Below are 7,924 nucleotides of genomic sequence, written 5' to 3' on the forward strand. Positions count from 1 at the left end.
CCAAGCAAAATGTGTGAGGCCTTTCAGCGGCACTTTGCTCGACTGTTTGGGACGAATGGCGAGCGAGAACGCAGGGTGGACTTCAGTGCCTACCTGCACAGCCTGCCACGACTCTCGGCAAGAGAGGCGGAGTGCTGCGAAGGTGCCATCACGGCGGCGGAAGTGAGGGACGCGATGGCGGGATGCTCGAGGGACAAATCTCCGGGTTTGGATGGTCTGCCCTACGAGCTTTACAACTGTAAGCCAGACTTGTTTGGAGACGTCTTGGTGGCGGTGTACTGCAACTGGCAGCAAAACGGGAGCATTCCCGGTTTTGTGAGTCGAGGAGCCGTAACGCTGCTGAAGAAAGATCCAAACAAGGGGGACGTCATAGATAACTTTAGGCCCATCACTCTGCTCAATGCAGACTTGAAAATTTTGGCCAAGGTGTTAGCCAAGCGGTTGGCGCTTGTCATCGAGAAACTGATCGGCAAGGCGCAAACGTGCGCGGTGCCGGGCAGGAGCATTCATGACAACCTCCATCTGATGCGCTACATCATAGAGAGGGTAGTTAAGGAACCTGGCATGGGTGGGGCCCTGATCAATTTAGATCAATCGAAAGCTTTCGATAGGGTAGACCATCAATACTTGGAGGCTGTCCTCATAGCAGCCGGCTTCGGTCCCATTTTCCGCGGCTGGATGGCTGCCTTGTACAGAGGCATCCGTTCGGTAGTTCGCGTCAATGGGCATCTATCAAGACCCTTCGACATTGCACGTTCGGTCCGTCAGGGATGCCCCCTCTCGTCGCTTCTGTACGTGTTGACTCTCGAGCCACTACTGCGGAAGCTGGCGACGCTGAGGGGCATCCCGCGAGAGTTGGGATGCGGGACGAGCGTGTCGGCATACGCGGACGACGTCACCGTCATAGTGTCTAGCCAAAAGCACATCGAGCTTGTCGGCGAGACACTGAGAGACTACGAAGCGGTAACGGGAGCGAAAATCAACCGGGATAAGTCAGTGGGCTTGCGGCTCGGCACCTGGAGAAGCAACCCCATGCCGTCAAGTAGCGCCTCCGTCGTGGGACGTTGGACTGACGGTCCGGTTGAGATGCTCGGGGTCTGGTTCGGTCCAGACCTCCAAACGGAGAAGAACTGGGACGAGATAACGAGAAGGGTGGCCACTCTAGCCCGGCAATGGGCCGAGAGGAAGCTTTCCCTGAAAGGTCGGGCGGAGGTGGCGAACACGTACATCGCGTCCGTCATCTACTACCGCCTGACCGTCGTTCCTTGTCCCGACCCTACCATCACCAAACTGGAGCGCATCCTCTTCCGCTTCTTGTGGAAAGGAAGCGTTCCGATGGTTAGGCGATCCGTTTGCTGCCAACACCCGTTAAAAGGAGGACTGGGCATGCCGTGGTTGATGATGCGCAGACACGCGCTGAGACTGCGACATCTCCGGCTCTACGTAGACAGCGGTGAACAGGTGTGGTCACCGTTTGTGCGGCGCGCTTTCCCGCAGCTCGTCTCCATGACCGAACTGCAGTCATGGATCAAGAAGAGGCCGAGGAAGGGCGAATGGCACCGCGAGTGTCGCGCTGCTCTTCGGCAACTCCAACAACCCGGGTCAACCTTGAGCGACTGCATCACAACTAACGCATTCTATAGTGGATTAGTGGAGGGAAGGTACGACGACGATCTCGGGGCGAACCTGGGCGTCGACGAGGAATACCTGACCCGCCTGTTTAAGACGACCTTCGGGCCGGGACCTATGGACAACTTCCAGAGATCCCTGGCCTGGCAGTGCTATCGAGAAGCACTACCCGTTCGGGATAAGCTCTACAGGCATGGCTCGAGAAACACGGGGCCGACCTGTCCGAGATGCCGGCAGAGCGACGAAACCGTTCTGCACGCACTCGTACAGTGTCCCACCATTTCCGAGCTGTGGGCTTACGTCGAACAACTGCTATCGCGTGTGGGACGAGTCGGTCTATCAGCCGAGTCTATCGTGAATATTGTCGCGCCTCCTTCCTTTAAACGGGAAGGAAGAGCTATTTTCATCGTACTTGTGGCTATGGCGAAAGAATGTGTATGGTGGACGCGTCTGAAAGGTCTAGAGACAAAGACTTTCCTCTCTGGGCAATCTCTCATCAACTTCTTCAAGTATCACCTGAAGAGGAAGTTGAGAGTAGAAAGGGAAGTCTTGTCTAGTGAATGCTTCAAAAAAAGATGGGTGAATGTAGCAAGGATGGCACGAGTGAACGACGGAGCCATCTTGAGCATAACCCTATGAACAAGAAAAAAAAATAAAACAAAAAGGCAAAAGAGAGTCACTTACTGTTATAGTTTCTTCAATGAGAATATTGACCAAGGTTACCGTGGTCTTTTCCGTGGGCTTTTCCTTCCACGGCTAAACCTAAACTGTCCTCCCCTCTTTTTACACGAGAACATTACTGTGTGATACACGATCCCTATTGATCGGCCTTTCCTTTTCTTTTTTTTTCGATCCCTTTTGATCGAACTGCCCCTTTTTCCCTTCCTACGATCCCTTTTGATCGACACCACCAATTTTTTTTTTTTTTTTTTTTTTTTTTTTTTTTCTTTCCTTCCTTCCCCCTCCCAAAAAGAAAAGCTCTACATTGTATTTGTCCCATCTTCGTTGAGCCCTGTGTGGCTAATAAAAGAAATGTATCTATATATATATATATATATATATATATATATATATATATATATATATATATATATATATATATATATATATATATATATATATATATATATATATATATATATATATAAGGGATATTGAATTATATATGCATACATATATATACATATATATGTGTATATATATATATATATATATATATATATATATATATATATATATATTTAAAAAAAAAATTATTTTTTAAAGTTTCAGCTCAGAGCTGCGGCCATGCTGATGCACCACCGTGTTGCTACACTGTTATTACAGGGAGCCTCTTACAATATGTGGCACTTGGTGAAGAATGGAGTTTGATTTAGCAACCTTCATTTGCACCTCCTGCCGCGAGGTAGGTTCATCTGGGACTATCGATAGGAAGAGGTCCAACTTTGATTTAAAAACTCCTACATCTACTTTGTGCAGATTCCTCACGCTCTTTGGGAGAATATTAAAAAGCTGTGTATATATATGTATGTATATATATATATATATATATATATATATATATATATATATATATATATATATATATATATATATATATATATATATATATATATATATATATATATATGTATATATATATGTATATATATATGTATGCACACATTATTCACCTTGAACTCTGCTGTGCATGCGCATTAAGCTTTACCGTTCTAGCTCAGTTCCGCTGTTCGCTTATAATACGGATCATTGTAACCGAACACTTGAGAATCGCTGCTCAGCCATACTCTGCCCAAATCACTCAGCTTCTGTGCGCATGCGCATGTATGTATGTGTGTGTGCTGTGCGCATGTGTGTTTGCGTGTGTACATGTGGTTTCTGTGCGCACGTATACACACACACACACACACACACACACACAATATACATTTACCTATATATAAATATATATATATGTATATAGATATATATATACATATATATATACATACATGTATATATATGTGTGTGTGTTTGTGTATATGTGTGCATGTGCGTGTGTGAGTATGTGCGTGTGCGTGTGTGTGTGGTATATATATTTATTCTTAAACAAGGATGTTGTTGACAGTAACTTCGAAGTTTCGGCTAGCAAACGCAAACACACGTACATACACACACATACATTACATATGTATATACATATTTATATGTGTGTATGTAATACATATATACATATATACAAACACACACACAAGCACACACACATATATATATATTTCAACACACACAAACACAGCTTTGAATCATGGGCAGGATGAAGGATTCCCTGTACACGCATTGCTGAAATATGTTGGTATAATTCCTTTCCTTCTATATATAAATGTTGTAAATGGGAAACCTTGCACTTAACCGAAACGTGTCGGTGTATTTATAGTAACCGAAACTGAAGTATTTATCGTGCAGATATACTTTACGAATGTATCATTTGAATGTAAGTCAAGTGACACCTATTTACAAGTATGTGGATTGTGCGCTTATAGTTTGTGTTTGGATGCTATCATATATACATATATGTTGCTGTGTGTGTCTGTGTGAATATATACGTGTGTTTGTGTTTGTGTTTGTGTGTATGTACGTGTATGTGTGTGTGTATATATACGTATGTGTTTGTATGTGTGTATATATACATATATATGTGTGTGTATGTGTGTGTGTGTATGCGAAACGTTGCATTTGCATCCTTGAAGGAGAAAAATTTGTTACAAAATACTTTAGCCTTTTCTGAGCATTTTTAGGTTTCTGCAAGTTTCTTTCTGTTTTCAAAAGATTACGTGTTATCTTCTTTTATATTCTTTAACAGACCTCAGTCATTCGCTGCGGTAATGCTGGGGCAACCTCAGGTACTTGGTGCAATGCAAACATTGATGACTATATCTGCATATCTATCTATCTATCTATCTATCTATCTATCTATCTATCTATCTATCTATCTATCTATCTATCTATCTATCTGTCTGTCTAATCTATCTATCTATCTATCTATCTATCTATCTATCTATCTATCTATCTATCTATCTATCTAATCTATCTAATCTATCTGTCTGTCTATCCATCCCCTTTCTCTGTCTCTGTTTGACTGTCTCTCTATTTTTTTATCTCTATCCTTTTCATTTGTCTGTCTATCTATCTATCTATCTATCTTTGTTTATATCTCCCTCTCACAGTCTATCTACATACATAAATACATACATACATTTGTATGTACATGCCTGCATTCATGCATGCATCCATCCTACATGCACACATATATACATACATACATACATATATAAATACATACATACATGCATGCATACATACATATATACATGCATGTATACATGCATGCATATATACATACATACATACATACATACATACATACATATATATTACGATATCTCAAGTGCAGAATATATATTTTCCTCCGATGGATTCCATGGATTCTTATTTTATGTAAGATAAACTGAGATGAGTAATTTCTATCCGAATTCCGGGATTTGTTACCGTTGATGGAAGATTAAAGTATCATCTCGCTGATGCACACAGGTCATAAATTCACAGAATATTCCTCTTCACACGCTTAGAGATTTCTGGGAATTGTCTTATATATGCTACCTGGCATTGAAGGTTGTATATAGGTTCATAACTTAGACTCTAGGTATACTTCGGTTCGTGTTATGATTTTAACTTCTACTCTCATAATCCTATATTTTAGAAGGTATGTGTTTTATTGCGAATGTATTACACATACAAACAACACGCACACACACACACAAACACACACACACACACACACACACACTCACACACGCACTCTCTGTCTCTCTTTCACACACATTCACATACATTCTCATACATTCACACACATATATATATATATATATATTGGGAAGGTAGCAGAAACAATTTATGGGGCTGGGAATAAACATTATACACTGTTGTTCAGATCAGTTGTCCAGTGGATGAGAGTATCTCGTTTAGAATCCGCGATAAGCGAGGAAATTTATGCAGAATATAGGAAACACAGATCTTTTATTCCGGTTTATGTATCTTCACTTTTAAGTATCATCATAGGAGCACGAGGTTATGTAACAAACGATTTGAATAAGTGCTTCATAATTCTTCAATTTTCCAAGATGCAAAATAAAATGATTGATATATTCTCAAAACAAGCTAATGACGTATCTATCTATCTATCTATTTATCTATCTATCTATCTATCTGTCTGTCTATCTATCTATCTATCTATCTATTTGTCTGTCTGCCTGTCTGTCTGTCTGTCTGTCTGTCTCTTTATTTACTTATTTTCTATGTGCACACACACACACACACGCACACACACACACACACACACACACACACACACACACACACACACACACACACACACACACACACGCGCACATATATCATTGAAATTTATCGAAAAGCAAAAGGCAGTGACAGGTGTATAAAAAGCAAGCAGGTGTATTAGTTTGACGCTCGGGAAAGTGAGAAAGTATTTTACGTTTCGAGTCTACGGTCTTCAACAGAAAAGAACACAAGGAAATGAACAGAGAGAGAATAGAGCAACAACAACAACAGTCTGCTACTGCTACTGCTACTGCTACTACAATAGGACCACTGACCAACGAGCCTGCCAATATAGAAAAAAATCTCTACTATGCTCACGTCAAAAACCCTGTCGTTACCATTCTCAAGGTAACTGTAGATTTGGCGCGTGTGTGTGTATGTGTATATGTGTGGGTATATAAATATATGTGTGTGTGGTATGTGTATATGTGTGCATATAAATGTGTGTGAATGTGTGTATATATATACATATGTGTGTATGTGTATATATATATGCATGTATAAGTGTGTTGATATACATATATATATATATGTATATATATATATATATATATATATATATATATATATATATAGATTTCAGTGGTATTTTTCTTAGATTTCAGTGCTATTTTTCTTAGATTTCAGTGCTATTTTTCTTAGATTTCAGTGGTATTTTTCTTAGATTTCAGTGGTTTCAGTGCTATTTTCAGTGCTATTTTTCTTAGATTTCAGTGGTTTCAGTGCTATTTTCAGTGCTATTTTTCTCGTCTGGCCGTAAAGCCTTCTGTTTGTTTTCCTGTCTTGTTTTTCGTCCGCCACTACATTCCTCCATGGCTAGATTTAATTTGCGTATACAGATTTAATTTGCGATCCATGGGACGAGCCGTTTTAACGTTGCGTCCTGCCCGAAGCTCGTCGAAACGCCGGTGTTAAAACGTGGGTAGCTGAAGAAGTAGAATGTTCTCTATGTGGCTCGTGTGTTCTCGTCTACGTTTGTGTGCAATGTCCTGTACCCAGATATGCACCTATACATACAGGTGGATGTCGGTATGCACATACCTGTACGTATATATGCATATACTCATTTACTTTTGTTTATATATATATATATATATATATATATATATATATATATATATATATATATATATATATATATATATATATATATGTATATATATATATATATTATTACAATTAAAAGGGTAAAGGATTATCAATTTATTAATAAATTAATAATTAGTAATTTTTACCAAGCCCTTCGGTATGTAAGCACCATTATCGGTGTGGAACTTATTTAAAAGTTCTTATACATTTATAAACAAAAATAAGGGATCAGAAATAGCAGCTAAAAATGCTGAAACTCCAACAGATAGCAGTTACCCGCAACTTACATAGGCAAAACAAAGCAGTCTTTTGTCTTGCCTATGTGAGTTGCGGGTAACTGCTATCTGTTGGAGTTTCAGCATTTTTAGCTGCTATTTCTGAACTTCGGTATGTGGTGAAGCAACCTGTTGCTGATCCCTTAATTTTGTTTATATATATATATATATATATATATATATATATATATATATATATATATATATATATATATATATATATATATATATGCAAATATATATATAGAGAGAAAGAGAGTGAGAAAGAGTGGGAGAGGACTGTTATAGGTACACATATGATTATTTTAGCCATGGAGGCGAAGTCCATTTTGGAATTCCCTGCTACATATATGTGGACATATAAAATATATTGTATGTAATTAAATTACAGTACTTAAGCCTTTACTATAGAAAGGAAAGGGATGAGAATACACCATATTCCGTTCACAATGATTATTTTCGCGCAAGGATAATTTTTATAATTTCTTGTATACTTCAAGTCTGACTGGCTTCCCGTCAGGGGAGAACGACTGCTCACACTCCTGGTTAATTAGCAT

The sequence above is a fragment of the Octopus bimaculoides genome, chromosome 10, assembly GCF_046866305.1.
Source record: "Octopus bimaculoides isolate indiv1 chromosome 10, ASM4686630v1, whole genome shotgun sequence".
Lineage (NCBI taxonomy): Eukaryota > Metazoa > Mollusca > Cephalopoda > Octopoda > Octopodidae > Octopus > Octopus bimaculoides.